At 36.0% G+C, this 19,754-nt stretch overlaps 2 protein-coding genes across 7 annotated transcripts in view; one reads left to right on the forward strand and one right to left on the reverse strand.

The window, feature by feature from the left end:
- immp2l (inner mitochondrial membrane peptidase subunit 2) overlaps positions 1 to 19,754 on the reverse strand; it is a 505,123-nt gene that overhangs the window by 239,098 nt on the left and 246,271 nt on the right. The window lies entirely within an intron of this gene.
- LOC140734853 (leucine-rich repeat neuronal protein 3-like) overlaps positions 2,406 to 19,754 on the forward strand; it is a 107,452-nt gene continuing 90,103 nt past the window's right edge. For all 3 annotated transcript variants that reach the window (XR_012100631.1, XR_012100632.1, XM_073059444.1), the window contains exon 1: positions 2,406 to 2,771. The gene's annotated coding sequence lies outside the window, so the exon portion shown is untranslated. The remainder of the gene's footprint in view (positions 2,772 to 19,754) is intronic.

A 19,754-nucleotide genomic window follows, 5' to 3' on the forward strand; every position in this document is an offset into this window, starting at 1 on the left:
CCAAGCTTTTGATTCATTAACTCTATGTCTGATCTTTATGTTAAAAGGTGTTGCATAAATGCATTTCATTCTTCTTGATGTCATTAAAGAGTTGTGCTCACAGTTGAGTTGTCAAGCATGTACTTTTGGTAGCACAGGTATCTCAGAGAAACTCGCTCAGCTTCCTTGTTTTCCCAGTTTTTCAAGCTCAGAGTTTCTGTTAAAACAACTGGATTGGTAGGTTACTGTAAAATTCCCCTTCATGTGTAGGTGAGCAGTATCATCATTGCTGGGGGTGTGGATATTGAGAATGAGAGAATAAAAGGGGATGTGTGCAAGATCAGTGTAAATTGGTGTTTAGTGGTTGGCATGAACTCAGTGGACTAAAGGGCCACATTTCTGTGTGCTGTGTATCTGTGACTCTTCTTATTCCCTCAGATACAATACACTACACTACATATGGAATGCCTACTATTTTGTCTTAGTGTGGGAGCAACGGATTTTTGCAGTAGATTAGATGTCAGCATAACTTCCCTATGCAGCTACCATTCCACTCCCTGTAGATTTCTGCAAATGAAACAACTATATAAAGCATCAAACTCTAGTAGAATTGTAACAATAGCTGAAGAAAATCAATCAGCAACTAGCCTATAATAATGGATCATTCCTTTAAGCATTGCCAGTGGGGGTGTACCTTCCTGCTGCTGAACACATGTTAAGCCATGTGATGTTAACACACGGCAATGACTAGAGTGTTGAGCTCCAAAATGCCAGCTTTGTCATCACCTCAGCTTTGCATTTGTTTTTCTTACTTTATAACCTGTTTGTTCTGTGTACCTCCACTCATGCTAAGGCCCACACCAAGATGGCGTCCATCACAAATTATTTTACAAAAGTGCACATGTTCAAAAAATATCATTTTGGAGCCAATCAAACTGACCAAAAGTGGGTACTACAAACCTAGTTTCTGCTGTGTGTCACAGTTAAATATGGGAATTTTAGCTTTTTCACAATATTTAAATAATTCTTGTCATACTCTATTACAGTTGCTCTGGGTGTTGTAAATAAATAATCCTTATTAAGAAGTAATTTATCCTACCATTGCTTCTCACATTTTAGAGACAGAAGGGAATCTAATATATATTTTAAAGATTTAAAATTGACAGTGACCATTGAGGCAGATACACATCATCTCTTGAGACCAACCATAACAATTTGTTCCTAATATTGATAAATTGGCAACAGTGGTGACACTTATTTGAAGAATGACAAGATGAAGGTATCAACCAAATCACAATACACTCTGGTAGTTCTGTCAGAACCAGAAACAAAGGCTAGGTGTGGAGGAGGAGGCTGGAGGTAAGGATCTTACTCTATGCAAATTTTCCCCGTTAAACCCATATTATCACAATCAGATTAAACTGTAATTTGTAAAAGTGCAGATTTAAATAACATTGCCTGTTGATTTAATAAATTGTATGAACAGCTCAATGCTCCCCTCCTTCCCCCACATCTCTACAAAGACAACTGGAATTCTCAAATTGAAAAGTGTGTGATGAAAGAGTAACAAAGACATCAGGGGCTCCAATTGCTCAAACTCCAGCTGATTCTACCTGGTTTACACCACCATATGACTACTTCACTCTCACTAACATTTACAGTGGTCTGTCTTTTATGTCGAGGTGTGATCTTTATTTCAATTCATATCACACACTTCTACAGCATTGTGATTCCAAAATTTCATGCTGAGAATTAATTTTTCATCACCGGCAGAGGTGCTTGAGCTGTATAATTCCAAGCTAGAGTTTATAAATTTGGATTAATAAAAATATTAAACAAATGCTCTTGTATATCACTTTGTAACTCGAAATATCTGTTAAAATCGCAATCCTGGCGCAACAAGGTGTTAGGAGGCTCAAGCTGTAAACATTTGAAGATGCTAGGTGCTTAAACTATGAACAAATTAATGTCGTAAGAAATACGAATATAATTTTGTCTTTAAGCTAAGCACAGACTGAAAGTGCAATGTGCCGGGGTTTAAGCACCTGTCTATGGTGGATTGAAGGTGGTGAAGAATCGCTTCAGTCACTGTCTCATCACATAGTGCGGCGTGCTGTCCTCTGAGATGAATTACATCAAAATAAATAGTTTTAAGGAAAGCCTTATAGCATTTTCAGAGTTAAAACTGAGTTACTTTCATTGATTAAAATCAAAAGCGCCCAAGTGTTGTGCTAAACGCTGACAGCAGTGATGTTATCAGGACGTGTCGCTGTTGTATTCCTGAATGTGAACAGAGCAGCTAGCAAAGATACAAAGGAAAACCTAAACACTTGCTCCTTTTATCCGGTCTTCAGCAGCTCTGCCACGTGATAGACAAGTTATTTCATCCAACCAGACTCGAGCAGTTGCAAAGGATACACCTTGGCTCAAGGAAATCATTGGCTCCTCTCTGGGGAGTGGAGGGTGTTCAGTTATTAATGACCGCTGAGCAGGCAGTGCGATGTCAATGTGACAACTGATAGTGTGAAGCATGCACCACTAAGGACTCTGGAATCGAGGGGAAATATAAAGGAGCTTAGCAGTATTTTCATACACTGGATTGTCAGTCTCGGTTAGACAGCAGATTGCAAACAACGCTAACAGATGCTTATTGTTAGAATACAGCTCAAATATTGCTGCTTATCGGAGAGCAGAATACATGTTTATGGAAACCAATAGTATTTAAAACAAACCCTCGATCACAAGCGCAAAAGAAAACAAGCAAACTGAGATAGATGTGTGAGGATACTAAGGTAAGCTGATTTTTTTTGTAACTTTGATGCTTCATGCTGAATTCTGTTTTGCACCTTATTCCTCATATTCTCAATACTAAAACATGCGTACAGCGAATGTGTGCTACGTCCATTAAACTCTGCTCTTCTGGATCCCCCTCCCAATCAAAAGTGTTATGACAATTTGGAATGTGTAAAGTTCTGAGACTTTATTTGCAATGGTATGAAAAAACAATTTCTCTCACTCAAATAACAAAATGCAACACTGAAATTAAAATTAAGAAAACACAGTCAATGTACGGATGGTGCCAAAGATAACTGGGGCTTTCATATAGCTAAACATTACAGTGTAAAAAAAAGCTGTAGCACGAATACCCAACTGTCTGATTTTACTAGAAATCAATATGGGCAGGCAACATTTTTTAAATGATGGACTAGGGTTAAAGCCTCTGATCCTGTTCTTGGTATCAACAAAACCCTTCAGGGCACTGAAGCAAGATTAGCTTATTACAAAAACCTTTTTAACATTTTATTTGACTTCATAGTCAGTTGGTTACTGATCATCTTTAAAACCAAAAAAATCGGGCAGTTTTAAAATCTGATTACAAACACATTTAGCAGAGGGATATGTTAAGTGTGAATAACACTGCATACACCAACCACTTGTGACTTCCACTGATAATGAAAAAAGATCAAAATAGGGAAGATTTTAAATAGCTTTTCATAGCATATGTCATTTTTCTTGTGTGCATTTTGTCAAGAGACATTATGATGCATTACAATGTACAAAAGTGTCTTTGTTTTCTCATAAATAAACTGGTGATAAAAATATATAAGGACTTAAGTGGTAAGAAGCTGGAGTTTGACATGCAACCCCTCATCCCTATTCTGCCATTCAACACCATGGCTGATCAACCTCAGCATCACTTTCCTGCACACTCCTTATGTCTATTCATTCCCTTAACACCTAAAAGTATCAATAATATGCTGCAGTATTGTTCTTTCCCACAACTAAATAATTAAAAGGAAGAACATTGTTTGAGTAGGTCTATAATCAGCATAAGGACATTGCCTTTCTGCCGTTAGTTCTAATTAGATTGCACTGGATCAGCTTTTCTCCTAAATTTGTAGCCCCTTAGTGCTGCAGGGAAATCTCGACAGGGAAATTACATAAAGTACAAATCAACATTTTATACATCATTACAGTTCCTGGAAAGGATGCAAAGCAATGTTAGTTGTCTTTTTACATTAATGAACCACAGCCATTGTGGTTCCGAGATTATCAACAAGGCTTCACTATCATCCAAACCATTTTGTTTAATGTTTTAAATACTTATAGAATGCAAAAAGCAGGACAGCACTGATGCTTCTGTAATTGTTATCATTGACTGTACACATGCGAACAGTAGGAGTAGTATACACATGGCAGTAAGTTATTGCCTATTGTCATTATGCTGTAACAACTGAAAGACAGCTCTTCTGCTGACAGCTGAGAAATGATTATGTAGAAATACTTCAATGGGAAACTGCTTTCCAACTGGACACTACCTACCATCTTCCAAAACACCATAATCACAGCAAAATATGAAATTCTTTAACCAAATTTAATTCCCCAGACAAAAAGGCTGCAGATTATGAAGCTAAATTAGTAGTAATACTTGAAAAACATTGTAGCTATACTAAAGAAAGTAAAGGCAAAACATTAGCAACATTCAGTAAAGAAGCAAAAACAAATGAAATTTAACCTATCCTTGTAAGGTATCATAATTCATCAATAAAAGAACTAGTGTTTTAAGAGACATAAATTTCACAATATTTAATTACATCTTTGCTTTCTCAAGCCTCAAGCCCAGAATCAGTAATTTCTTTTTAGATCAACTTGTGGTGTTTACAGCAATTTGAAATTAAGTTGTTGTGATTTAATTACTCAATATAGTATTAACTTTATTTCACTGAGGTTACATGAACTTCCAAGATAGTCATCTGTACCATGCACATAATGTAAAGGAATAAGTTTTTGGAATGTATCATCAAATTCAGTTAAATCCTTTTTATTTAAAATAAATTCATTGAGTGCCCACTTTAACTATATCTGCTTAATCAGAACAACTCTTCCAAAATTAACAGCAACGGATAAATGCTGTAAAACCACCTTCTCTTCTGTGTGCTCTTTTTGAAATACGTACTAGTGGAAACTGCTTGGAATAGAAGATCTATCCTAGCAGTTCCTTCTTAACTAATGATAAGAATAACTGTAAAATGTTATGGCTCCCCAACCAGATTTGAAACTAACATTCTAACACAATAGTATCCCTGCACACAAAAACTAAAAGGGATACACAATTAGCATGACAGGTTATTAAACTCTATCTATATGATTAAATTCAACAAGTTCATGTTAACAATCTCCACAACAAAAATTGTGAGCAGGATGCATTCCTGCTTACATTTCACATGCACCATTTGAAATGAAAACAGGGTTAATTGGCACAAGTGGACACTTGGTAAAATGTAGCAATATCAGATTTGACAAAGAACTATTTGAGTTTGATATATGGAAGTAAATATGAATTAATGATGAATGATCAGGCAAGGGCATTTTTGCACAATTTATGTGCAAAAAAATGACATTTCAAAATGAAACCTGGCTGTCAAAAGAATTAAAAAATCCAAATTTGAAGAAAAAGTGTCACACTTAATGAAAAGACAAACACTCTCATTACAGGCACTACCCTGCAATAGTGATAGATGTTAGTGGAATGAAAGAAGTTTTTCCGAACAAAGGTCATGCCATTCCCAGGAGGCTGAATAAGATGAGTCACTTTGGGTTAACTTGAGCATATCCTTATAAACCACACAAAGCCATAAATTACTCTGGTTGTTCAAATTTACACTGCTTCACGAGTAAAGACGAGTAAGTATTCCTAGGACGATTAGCATTTTAGTATTCTATGTGTTATAATGTCTTCTTATCATATGTAGACAACAGAAAACATTCATTTTGACAGTGTTTAGAAATGAATTAATTAAAAATGCCAGCAATTAACAATTACTTGTATTTGTTTCCAAGACAACATTCTTATACATTATGTAGTGAAACTGCCATAAATAAACCCATTCACAACAACAGGAACAAGACCAAATACACTTTCCTAGCTGTGTCAACTTCACGTTTTATAACACTGAGAACAGAGGCCATCAGGTTCGCACATCATATAGTGCACAAGGCTGGTGTCAATCATGAAAGTTGAGCAAGAGCCAGAGAAGCTGTAAAGAAAGAAACAAGGAAAGAGAGAAATAAAAAGTATAAAGATGATAATTGAAGAGAAATTTAAATAATGAGGCAGAGGGTGAATTAAACTTGGAAATGACACAAAAATGAATGGGAGAAAATAAACTTGGAAACCAAAGATATTAAACGTTAAAAGGTGCAAGATAATTTTAATATAGCAAAATATTCTCCCTACCATATTGATTGTGGAAACTGTTTTCATTTGCTTTCCTGGCGTGTTTTTATTCTATAAATCCAAAGGAAAACAGAGAGACAAGCAAATGAAAATACATGCAAGGGGAAAAGAAGCCAATGTTAAAACTGCAAATGGTATTGATTTGAAACAAAAACTGGGAACATTGGAGTAATTCTCACATGGTACCTTAGGGCTGATTGTTCTACAGTTCTGAGATATGTCACTGAGAGTAGTGCAGATGCTTTTGAAAATAGTTCTGAAAGTGCTTGATGGGGCAAACATTTAATTGGGCTACTTTAGAGTAGTGCAATGTTCTGATATTTATCAAAGCTTCTGTTTGTTTTACATGAATGGAATAGGAACTCAATATCATCTTTGAGTGTTCAAGAACCAGGATTCCCAAGATCCCCAGGGATGTTGGATTTTTTTTCAAGAGAGATTTAGTCTTTTTCTCTGTCCATATGGCAATTTCTTTTTGTGACCAAGCTTAGAATAGAACATGCTTTAGTATGCAGATAACTTGCTTTGCTTAATGGAGCTGACTTGTGTAACTAAGGTATCAGTGTTGAGATACAGGATGTTGGCTCTGTTCATCCTTCCAGTGAAACTGGAGGGCCTTGCAGAGAAAACATTGGAGTACAGAATAAGTGTAACATCCAAAAGCTTGATATCAATGCACTGTTTTCATCAGTTTGCTCAAAGGTTCAATTTCTGTCCTTTCTATGCAATTACAGTCTTCATACCTGATTCATTAAGCTTTATGCTAACTGAATAGTAAAGCTGATGGTTACTATAATTAACGTGATTTTCTCACCAATTACCTATATTATACCTAATGATAATTGGCTCACTGTTCCTTTGCTTCTCTTAAAACTTTCTAGCCAAGGAACTAATGCAGAAAAATAAGTTTGTATTTGTCATATCACTAGTACAAAGTTCTGGATGTATAGCACTAGGCACTTAACATTTATTGCACATTTGTATATTGCTGCTCCAAAGTTGATACCAAAGCAGCCATGTAAATGAAATAGTATTTGGTGTTGGTAGAAGGACATTGCATCACATAAGAACATAAGAAATAGGAGCATGAGTAGGCCATCCAGCCCATTGCGCCTGCCCTGCCATTCAATAAGATCATGGCTGATCTGTCCATAAACTCAGCTCCATCTACCTGCCTTTTCCCCATAACCCTTAATTTCCCTAAATTACTGTCATATGTCAATCCAATATCTCCAATAATGGCCACGAAACATATTGTTTAGCATTTACAGGAATTGTAACGTCTAAGCACATCCTATACAAAAATATTTTAGATTCATGTAGCAGCATAATACTGAACATATTTGATAGGGAGAAATGTTTGCCAAGAAATTTCATAAGACAAAATAAAGCAGAATTGAAACAATGGTTTTGATGAGGGTTTCAAGGGCAGGGAAAGCAGCAGCTGAGTGAAAGGCTTTAGGGAGAGACTAACAGACAGCGAGACTAGCACCCTTAAAAAGTATAAAGGGTGGCTTACTTTTGAGATCAGAGGTTAGGTGTTGATATACAAAGAAGAAAGTAAGGCTTCAGGGGTTCACAGAGAGTGGGAATATAATGGGATTAGTAACTATGACAAGAAATTTGAAGGCAAAATAGAATCTCAGTAATCTATGTACAACGTTTTGGTGGAAAATTTGATGCATGCTGGAAATCAAAAAGCCAGGAAGGTGATTGCTGGAGTTACTTGACAGGTCAGTAAAGTGAGGAAAGAAGTAAGCAATGTTTTAAATGTAGAAATATGCCTTAATAATGCAAAGAACATGGCTTTTTAAGATTAATTTGTATAGGAAACCAAAAGGATGATGATGGCAGTTTTGAAGAGAAACAAAAGTTCCATTCAATTCCAAATGCAAGTTGCTGAAACCTACGGAAGTGTATTTTCCTTTGTCATGCCCTTCATCACTTGCATAGAATAAATGCAAGTTCCAAAGACAATGGAAAAGCAGTTAAAGCAGGCTCCTCCTTTGTGAAACTATGCTGAGTCCTTTTTAAAAGAGAAGTAATGATTTAAGTATCACCAAATATTTGACAAAGAACAAAACGTACCAAAGGGGGAACAAATGAAGAACATGTCAACTAGGAAAAATACAGAAAACTTGTTAAGAATTAATAACTCTTATAGAAGGGGCATCCAAGTCAAAACCTGTTAATTAGTTGCTCAGGAAGAACAACAACAATTTGCATGTATGAAATACTTTCAACAGAATAAAAGCTCCCAGGATACTTCACAAGAAAAGTAAGAGGCAACTTTTCCAAACAAGCTATTTTTGTCTAATGAGTTTTCCACTGTGGAGGAGAACTTTTGTTATGAATTTGCTTGTTTCATGGAAGCAGGTAAATGCCAAAATATTAATTGTTTGAATATTTTCCCACTAGTTGCAAAATACCATGATTCAGTCAGTATCTTCCTTCTAGAACATACAGAAAATATCAATTATTTGTAAAATTTTCTGCCACCAGTGTAATTTTGATTTTATAAAATGCTTGCAAAGCAGTTTTTATGATTTACAAATTAACAGTGCACATTGACATTTTCAGGGTCTCGTGCTGAGTTGAATGGTTGAATGAAGAAAGTCTGAGCAATTTATTTCTATAAGCACAGTGATTCCACTTCTCTGAAAGAGCAGTACTGAAATTCCTAAGGGAAATGAGCAGTGACAGTTAGAAATCCTTGTTTATCTGCACAAAATCAGTGGTTTCTAAATTTATAAGACAAGTCCTTAGTAACTGCCTGAGTGATGCTTCTATGTTTCATAATCACGCCTGAATTTCAGTTCTAGGTCAATGTAGTTAACAGGTCAGTTACTGTTAATGAGTAAATGCTAGGATATTGGTTTGTCTTAGATTTGCAATACTCATTATAAGCTTAATCATAGAATATAGAACAGTACAACACAGTACAGATCCTTTGGCCCACAATGTTGCACTCACCTATATAAACCTACTACACGATCAAGCTAACCCTTCCCTCCTGCATAGCCCATATCTCTCCTAAACCTTTCTCTAATCAACTTGAATGAATGTCCTCAGGTATTGCCCACTGCTGTCCTGGGGAAAAGGAGCTTGCTTGTCCACTATCTGTGAGTCTCATAATCTTAAAAACCTCCAAGTCACTTCATCCTCCTTCAGTCTAAAGAGAAAAAACACAAGCTTACTCAACCTTTCCTCATAAGACTTGTTCTTTAATCGACACAAAATCCTTATAAACCTCCTCTGCACCCCCTCCAAAACCTCCACATCCTTCCTATAATGAGTTGACCAGAAATGAGCGCAGCATTCTAAGAATGGCCTAACCAGAGTTTTATGGAGATTGCAACATTATCTCGTGGACCTTGTACTCAAACCCTGACTCATGAATACCAACACACCAGACACCTTCTTAACTACTCCAAAAATTTCATGGCCGCTATAAGGGTTGTGTTGTCTTGGACCCTAAGATCCCTCTGTTCCTCCTCACTGCTAAGAATCCTGGCATTAACCTTGTATTCTACCTTCAAGTCCATGGATAACTTCAAACACTGTAATACTGAATTGATTCCAGAACCCAAGGACTCACTTTCAAGGAGTCTACAACTCATGTTCTCAATATTATCTATCTAACTATTTATTTATTTGTTTGTTTGTTTGTTATTTTTGTATTTGCATACTTTGTCTTATGCATTGGCTGTTTGTCCATTTTTGTTTGTGTGTAGTTTTTCATTGATTTCATTGTATTCCTTTGCATCCACTGTGAATCCCTGCAAGAGTAATATATAGTGACATAAATTTAATTTGAACTTCACACTTTGCTGGATTGAACTCCATCTTCCAATTCTCTGCCCAGCTCTACATCCTGTTTTATCCTGTTGTAAGCTATAATATCCTTCCTCACCATCGATAACACCATCAACTACCATGTCATCTGAAAACTTACTGACCCATCCTTCCAATTCCTCATCTGGGTAATTTATTAAAATCTTAAAGAGCAAGAGTCCCAGAATATATCCCCGTGGAACACCACTGGTTACCAATCACTAATTATGCTCGATTTGACCCACAACACCTTGTCTCCTCCATCTCTGTTCTAAACCAGCAATAATACATGGTCTCAATGGTACCAGGTCTCCTAATCTTGAAGGCAATATGTTCCAACTGAGTTTCAGCCAGCATGCTGCTGCAGGTCCATTACCACAGCCCTCAATATTAAGCAGTGCTTAGGGCAAAGCCAGGTTAATTAATAAATTTAATATGATTTCAAAAATGTTCTTAATCAAGACAAAAATATATGAACATTTAGGTGTTCGGAAACACATTTACAAATCACAAACTTATACAAAATCTTTGGAGAAATATTACAAGACTAATAAGTAATTAAAGAACATTAAAATAAAGGAGTTTTAAGTGGAGACTGAATTTATAATTCTTTTCACCTTAGTCTCTCAGTTGACCTGTGCTGACCAAATAGTTGGCCTCTGTTATTAGTCGCCACATAGATTACAGCATTGTGTGAAGAGAGAGATGTGATCATATCTGGCACTTTGCTCATATGGCAAGGTTGTATGAAAAATAAACTTATCAGTGGGTAGTTGAATACTGGAGCTTTCCATTCTAATTATAAGCCACAACCAATTTCATCTAACCCAACAATTCATACATATCAGACCCTTACCTGGTGTGATATTACTACGATATGAAAACCTGTCACCAAATAATCTATTCTGTTTTCCAGAAGTAAAACTTACATTAGAAAACTTTATCTAAACTATATATAGTGAGAGATTCTATAAACTATTTTAAAGATTTTTATGTTTCATTAGAAATACAATGCATATGCAATAAATCGTATATAATTGTGAAACCTCCGTATTGAGACAGTCCATTGGTTGGGGTCAACCATGGATGTTATGTTCCAACTGTGTAGGTAATATGCAAGCCAGGGTAGTATGATGTTGAGAGCAAGCTGTTGCCCATGTAGCAGGCTCCTCTAATTCACATAGCTGATGATTCCAAAGGAACGACAGAGACCAATACAGTTTGGCACCAGTGGTGTTGCAGGAGTTGCCAGACAGTGTTGAACTCAATGTAGAACTGCCTTAGGGACTCCAGCTCCTGACTTTTCCCCTCATGGTTTACTCCTGAAACCTTCCCCATGCAAGACAGCAGAGGTTTGAAATTCGTTTTCCTTCTCCTATTTGAGCTGCCAACTAACCATGACTGAAAAAACCCATCTACCCAAAGCAACTGGTTTTAAGGCATCAATAACCCACCTTTGTTCCTTCTTCTGTCAGTAGAAATGGGTCCACTGGACTTAGTAGCTAAGCCATACATGAAGGCCAGAAGCTGGGCTTGGTTATCAGAAGCTATTTGAGATGCACATCATTGGAAGCACTTAATAGGTAGTGGGAGCTTATTCCCATTACTACCTGAGGCTATAAAAACCTTAAGAACCAATATTTAGTATATATTACATTTATTTTTAGTTGAACAGCCTATTCAAGATATAATTTGATGAATTTTCATCTTGATAAACCTAGATTTTATGATCTCACTGCACTAAATGTGATTAATTGTGTTAGCACCATGATCACAGCATCATTCTAACAGCAGGAAATAATGTTCTGCATCATCATCTTAACAACCGTTACAATCCATTGTCCCACTTAACAAGTAAAGCTGACACCTAACTAGAAATATAACATTTATAGGCTTTGAGATATGTTGCTTTGAAATTTCTTGAGTCATGGAATGTAATACCATTTTTTCAGTAATTAAAGCAAAATAAAAGCTTTATTAATCAAACCTTGCAATGATTTCTCAAAAGTCCACAAAAAAAAGGAGCAGAAGGCCACATCATCTCTTGAACCTGCTCTGCCTTTCAATGAAATCACAGTTGATTTTTGCTTAGCTTCAGCACCATTTTCTTGCCTTTTCATATAAACCCCCAAACCTACCAGGATCCAAAAACCTTGACCATCTCCATGAATATAGTCAGCCTTCATAGCTCTCTAAGAGTAGAGAAATCTAAAGATTTGTTCTCTTTTCTGGAGAAATTCTTTCTCACCTCTATCTTGTTTCATTCTAAAACTATGCCTGTCTCTCAACATGTACTCTGTCAATCCTTCAAAGAATCACGGAAGCACAGGAGGCTGCAGATGCTAAAATATGGAGCAACACACAAGAAGCTAATGGAATTCAATGGTTCAGACAGGCATAGAATGAAATAAATAGTCAACAGGATTGGTTGAGACCCTTCATTTGGACTGAGGCAAGTCCAGTTAAAGGATCTCAAATTGAAATGATGGCTGTGTACTTCCCTCCATAGATGTTGCCTGACCCATTAATTTCATTTCAGCTTTTTGTGTTGTCCCAAAAAAACATCATGTATGTTTCAATAAGATCATCTCTCATTCCTTTAAACACTAGTGTGTATAGGCCTAACCTTCTCAACCACCCCTTGTACCCCTTCTCTGAACTACCTCAAAGCAAGTACATATCCTCTCAGCATCGTAATTCAGAAGTTCAAAGTAAATTTATATTTGAAGTACATATCTGTCATACACAACCCTGAGATTCATTTTCTTACGGACATACTCAAATCCACAATAGAATAATAACCATATTAGGATGAATGAAAGACTACACCAACTTGGGCATTCAACCATGTGTAAAAGAAAACAAACTGTGCAAATACAAAAATAAAGAAATAATACAAATCAATAAATAAGCAATAAATATCAAGAACATGAGATGAAGAGTCTTTGAAACTGAGTTCATAGGTTGTGGGAACATTTCAATGATGGTGCAAATGAAGGTGAGTGAAGTTATCCCCTTTGGTTCAATAGCCTGATGGTTCAGGGGTAATAACTGCTCCTGAACTTGGTGGTGTGATTCCTGAAGCTCCTTTTCCTTCTTCCTGATAGCAGCAGTGAGAACAGAGCGTGACCCTGATGATGATCATGACCCCCATCTTCAGTCTGAATTATTAATGTTATTTCTCTTTCCACAGATGCTGCTAGACCTGCTGAAAGCTTCCAGCATTTTCTATTTGTTAATTTATGTTTCTAGCACCTGCATTTTTTTAATGTTCATATACTGTTGGAACTGATAGAACTGCATTGGTGTAATTATTCAACAACTTATTAGTTTCAGTGCACTGATTTAACAAAATGAGCAAACAATTGGCCATAATCATTATAGTTCAATGTATGTAAATGGGGTACAGTTACTGTTTATTACTGAAAGGAACTTGTTTATCCCTTATCCACTTTGCATCTTTTAACTGTACTCATTTTCTTTGCACTCATGATGTCTTTTGTGAAGTTTTCTTTTATTCATACTGTGGTCAGAAGAACATTTACTTTTTAATTTAACTCTTCTGGTTGATCAAATAATCTTCCTGGTAAGGAAAAGTCCTCTAGATGATATGGCAGTCCAATGTATTCATAGTGTCAAGCAAAGTCAGAACGAGCAAAACAACCCAGGAAGCTAAACAACCCAGTAAGTTCTCTCCACTTGAAACAGTAGGAAAACAATCTTGTAGGAAAGTTGAGAAGGAAAGAGCAGGAAAGGATCATTGCATTTACTCGTGTTCAAGTAACAGACTATAATTCAGCAAATTAGCATACCCTTGAAAATACCCTTCAAACAAATTTATTTTTTTCTATAAAGCTAGATCATTCATTCACCATGTTTTACACTGGGACATCAAATCAGATCTCTGAATCTCAAAAGAGAAAACTCCTAATTTTCAACATAATGCCCAGTTGAAGAATGAAGAGGCAGGTATTTGAAACATATGAAAATCTATAGATGCTGGAAATCCAAAGCAACACACACAAAATGCTGGAGGAATTTAGGCAGCCAGGCAGCATCTATGGAAAAGAGTAAATAGTCTCTATTTCAGGGAGGGTCTCATTTTCCATAGATGCTGCCTGGCCTGCTGAATTCCTCCAGCATTTTGTGTGTGTTGCATTGGGCAGGTATTTGATACTTTGCAATAAGGGTATGATATTTTGTAAGACATTTCACACACTTTCAAGTAGCTGAAACAACAGCTGTTATGGCTAAAATTAATAATATTTGTACATAAGTTTGATTTTACAGGATATGATTAAATTTATTTTGTTCATCAGTTTGGAAGAGAAAAAAGTAGTACATTCTTTTATTCACCTGTGGTTTGATCATATTTTCTATGTTGTCCGTTCTTCAAAGCATTGTAACAATTACTAAAGTTGTACAAGTTTATTTCACCACAGAAACAGAGCTTTAAATTGAAAGGTCTTGTGTTCATCATACAAAAAAAACACTTTTCCTTTGGTAACCAAAAGGCAAGATGCAGAGGTTATTGTTTCTTGATTGATGGGTCTAGTACAAAAGAAGTGTGCATGACAACCAGAGGTTGATTGTTTAGGAAGGAGATGAAGAAGTCTTCATTCAGACAATGTTGAACCTTTGGGTTTCACTACCCAGGAGAACTGGTTGATTTTAAACTCAGTTTGACAGATTTCTTGACATTAAGGGAATCAAGAGATGTGTGATAATATTGGGAAATGGTGCTGATCAGCTATGCAGAGCAAGATCAAAGGGCCAGAAGGTTTACTCCTGCTCTTCTTTCCTATGTTCTAATTACATTTTGAATTGGATTGATGAATTGATGTCAGTATGTCATCTGCACTACACCTTCAATTAAAACAAAAATGGTTCAACTATGAAGCACAGTGAATAGTAGTATAAACACCAATTTTGAAGACTCAAAAGGTTAAGGATAATTTCCTATTTTGTAGAGTTCTGTGATTTTAGTAGGACTAAAGTTCAGAATAGTAATTTAAGGTAATATGGGATGTCATTTTTTTTCTTCATAATGCCTTGTGAAACGTGACTAGAAAAAGAAGGATGCTGCAGGGAAATGATAGCCTTAACCAAATAGATAATAGAAGGAAAATGTGGCAAAAGCCAAAATGGAATTGTGAGCAATATTGATTGATAAGCCATCACTCAGAGTTAATGCTGTGCTTTCAACAGCATACTGGCCATGTTTTCACTATTAAATGTTTATAAAATTATATATATAGTATATTCAAAAAGTTGCAGCCACCAATTAGAAAGCATTTTGTAGAAAAAAGTTGCAATTATTAAAATTGGAACACTAAGAATTAATGTAGGATTTGGTAGTACTCTCCGTCACTGGACTAACATCTAATGTCAAATAATAAAATCCTGATTCCCATTAAAAAGTCTCATTTTATGAATTCTTCATGCCAACTTGATGGACTGGTGAAGACACTTCTCCAGAGAGTAAAAAAAAGCAGAAAATCAACATTCTTTATTATCATACACCTCCTAGTGATTTAAATGAACAGCACTAGAAGACTCAATGTGGGTTGAAATGGAGAACACTTGGGAGGTAGAAAATAACAAAAGACAAAAATGAAAATCAATGCCAAATTACTAAAGATTATATGTATTCCAAAGGTCAACACCAGTACATTCAAAGTTGCAATTTTCCATTTTGTTTCAGCATTTTATAGTTAAAGTTTTACCTTTTATGGCTATATACATTTTCAAGTAATTGATTGAATATTCAGAAGAACAAAATTATCTAAACTGTCCATACAAATGACTGGACAAGTTATTCAAATGGAGTGATACTACAAAACAAAGATGTACAAAGAGATCTGTAAATACTACAGCATAAAATACAAAGGGTTAGCATGCAGGTACAGCAGCTAATTAGGAACACTAATAGAAAGCTGGCTTTTGCTGCAGAATGTGTGTAGAATGTAAATAGAGGAAACTACGCTCACAGTCTTGGTCTCCATTTTTAAAGGAGACCGTACTTGCATAGGAGGTAATGCAGAGAAGATTCATTGATTCATGGGATATTGTATTAAGAAAGCCTCTGTAGACTAGACCCATGCTCATTGGAGTGTGGAAAAATAAGAAAAAGATCTTTTTGAAACCTACAGGAAGATTGATTGGGTGAATGCCTAGAGGATGGGGAGGGAAGTGGAGTTGCGATAGTCAGTAGAATTTAGGGGGCAAAGACTCCAAATAGAGAGATTAATCTCTCAAACTGTTAAGATTCTTTGGCATCCTCCACTGAGTGGGTGGAGTCACTGAATATATTCAAAGTGGAAACTGACAGACATATAGACTACAAGGGAGTTGAATATAGGGTAAAGACAGGAAAGCAATGTTCAGGTTAAAATTAGATTTGCCTCAATCTTTTTAAATGGATGAGCTGGTACATGTGTAGGGGGGAGGGTGGGTATAATTAGCTGATACCCATTAGTTTATTTTATGTTCTTTCTTATGTCACATGAATTCAATGTTGTAAATATTGAAGATTTATTTACTGCATTTAATACTAAAAACTGGGAATGAAATTTGTGGCAATTATTCTTAACCTGCATCATCAACACTGCAAATGTTTAGCATGATGTCCATGAGCTAGTCTTTGAATGATCATACAGATTCTCATTCTACTGGCCAGAAGACTTCCCAGCTCTGATAGCAGTGAGGAAACCTTCAATAATAATGTGTGAGGAAACACAGAGCTGTTGGGTCAATAATGAATTTATTTATTTCCAAAATTAGTATGGCCCCTAAATACTGAGCAAAAACAACAAAGTAAAAATGAATGACGTGCATACTAATTTCTAACTGAACGGTTGAAATAAAAACAAAACTGCAGAAACACTCAGCAGGTCAGAAAATGTTTGCGGAAATAGAACCAAAGTTAATGTTTGAGATCATAACTCTTCATCAGAACTGGGAGAGGCAGAAAACAAAGTTTGTCTTTTCCTCTCCACAGTTGCTGCCTGGCCTGCTATGTTTCTAAATTATTAATCCAAAAAGGTGAATATTTTTGAACACAGTGCTACATGATGTGCAAAGTACTGATGGCTTTTCCAATTTTGGATTATAGAATATTTGTACAATTGATATTGAAATAGTTAATTGTAAAGCTGGAACAAGAGAAAATCTGACAATGCTGGAAATCAGGCAAAACACACAAAATATGGGTCTGCTGAATTGTAAAACTGAACTCACTAACAGGTGTAACTGCAACTTAACTTTAATTATTACTTTGAGTATAATAGCTATAATTTCAATTTAAAATTGTCAAAATGCAGAGCTTGCAACATCAAAGATAAAATCATGTTTAATGATATTCCTTAGCACTCCCGTAGAACTGAAGGTTAATTTATTATTTGTCCTTCAATAAATTGTTAATGACCCTAAAGCAACAGAAAAGATACCCACTGCAATAATTTTCCTTACTCTTACTCTTCCTTTCACTAATATAGCAGATGAGTTTCTGCAAATAACATTATCCTATCTTGATGACAAAAAGTTCTATGGTTTACAATTCCCTATAAATACATAAATACTAAGAGTATAATCTGAAAGCTAAACTGAAGGATTACTGAACTGTTGTATTCTATTTGCAGTTTCTCCTTTTACATTCTAATAAAGTAAATGTAAGCATCTTTACAAAACACAAGAGAAATTTTAAATAAAATTATATTAATTGCCTTCCAAAGTGGTAACCAGTGCGGTAGGTATTTCGGGAAATGAAGCACGGTAGCCCACTGCGTTCAAATGAGAGTTGCTTTCAACATGATGCAGAAAATCTAAATGGGAAGTCACTAAAAATAGAAGATCATAAGCTGATGTAAGAGTCTTGTATCTATAATAAGTGAGAAAGAAATGAGTTTGAAGAACAAAGGATACAGTACTTAAAAGTAGATGTGTGTCTTTTTTGATCTTTCATTTTCATTCATAATTCTCTTAGAGGTATATGTTCAAAAAAGAGAATCTTGTCTGCTTTGAGTCCAAAGACAGGTAGTAGCATCGATCTGCCAAGCTGTAGCTCTTTGGAATGAAATTTCAATGAGAACACTTTCCAATGTGCAAACAATGCCCTAGGTCAAGCTAACTGTTCAAGTTACAAACTTGCCCGCATGCAAATAACTTTATTTGTAAAATGTCCCCTGATCTTCACAGAGAACATTTGCTGTGAATTTCACAAAACATTTACTATACATGTACCATCCAGCCAGAGCATTCATTCCAGCAGGCCTGTGCCATAATAGAATATCCCATAGTTGCACAATAGTATCTACATTGTATTCTGTTGAATACAAAGAGAAACCTAAGATTGATTGACTTAGATTAAACTTGTACTTTACTTGGTCCTTGTTGCAGATCTCAAGTCCAAATTGAGAACGAGAAGCTCCATCTAGTTGATTGTGTGAGACTCTGAACAAAAATTAATGGTGCTTCATGTTGTGACTTGAAAGGTTCTTACTACATTCCTTGTTCCATCTAACAAAATCAAAAATTAGTCCAGTGCAAGTCAATACAGGCCTTCTGAATATCTACAAAGTTCAACATTAGCTTCAGTATCTAAAGGCATCTTAACTCCCCACACAGAAAAACGACATTTTCAAGCATTATTTCAACAGATTTGCTAATTGTCATTTGAGTTTTAAACAACAGAGGACATAGAAGCCATTACTGTTGCACCCATGGTTCTTGCAGTCAATAGGTTATGCCTTTTTTTTTGCTTAGCACAGTGGATCATGTAAACTTGAAAACAAGGGCAAAAATGCACTATTCAGAATCAAATCAGAATCAGGTTATTATCACCGGCATGTAACGTGAAATTTGTTAACATAGCAGCAGCAGTTCAATGCAATACATAATATAGAAGAAAAATAATTATACTGTAGTAATAATAAGTAAATCTTATTCAGTATATTCAGTATACTTTATACAATATACATATATTGAATAGATTAAAAATTGTGCAAAAAAATATTTTTTTTTTAAAGTGAGGTAGTGTCCAAGGGTTCAATGTCCATCTAGGAATCGGATGGCAAAGGGGAATAAGCTGTTCCTGAATCGCTGAGTGTGTGCCTAGAGGCTTCTGTACCTCCTACCTGATGGTAACAGTGAGAAAAGGGCATGCCCTGGGTGCTGGAGGTCCTTAAAAATGGACACTGCCTTTCTGAGACACTGGTCCTTGAAGATGTCCTAGGTACTTTGCAGGCTAGTACCTAAGATGGAGCTGGCTAACTTTACAACCCTCCACAGCTTCTATTGGTCCTGTGCAGTAGCCTCCACATACCACAGAGTGATGCAGACTGTCAGAGTGCTCTCCACAGTACATCTATAGAAGTTTTTGAGTGTATGTGTTGACATAGCAAATCTCTTCAAACCCCTAATAAAGTATAGCCGCTGTCTTGCCTTTATAACTGCATTGATATGTTGGGACCAGGTTAGATGCTCAGAGATCTTGACACCCAGGAACTAGAAACTGCTCATTCTCTCCACTTCTGATCCCTCTATGAAGATTGGTATGTGTTCCTTCATCTTACCCTTCCTGAAGTTCATAATCAGCTCTTTCGTCTTACTGACGTTGAGTGCTGGGTTGTTGCTGTGACACCACTCCACTAGTTGGCATATCTCACTCTTGTATGTCCTCTCATCACCACCTGAGATTCTACCA

Source organism: Hemitrygon akajei, chromosome 10 (genome assembly GCF_048418815.1).
Source record: "Hemitrygon akajei chromosome 10, sHemAka1.3, whole genome shotgun sequence".
Lineage (NCBI taxonomy): Eukaryota > Metazoa > Chordata > Chondrichthyes > Myliobatiformes > Dasyatidae > Hemitrygon > Hemitrygon akajei.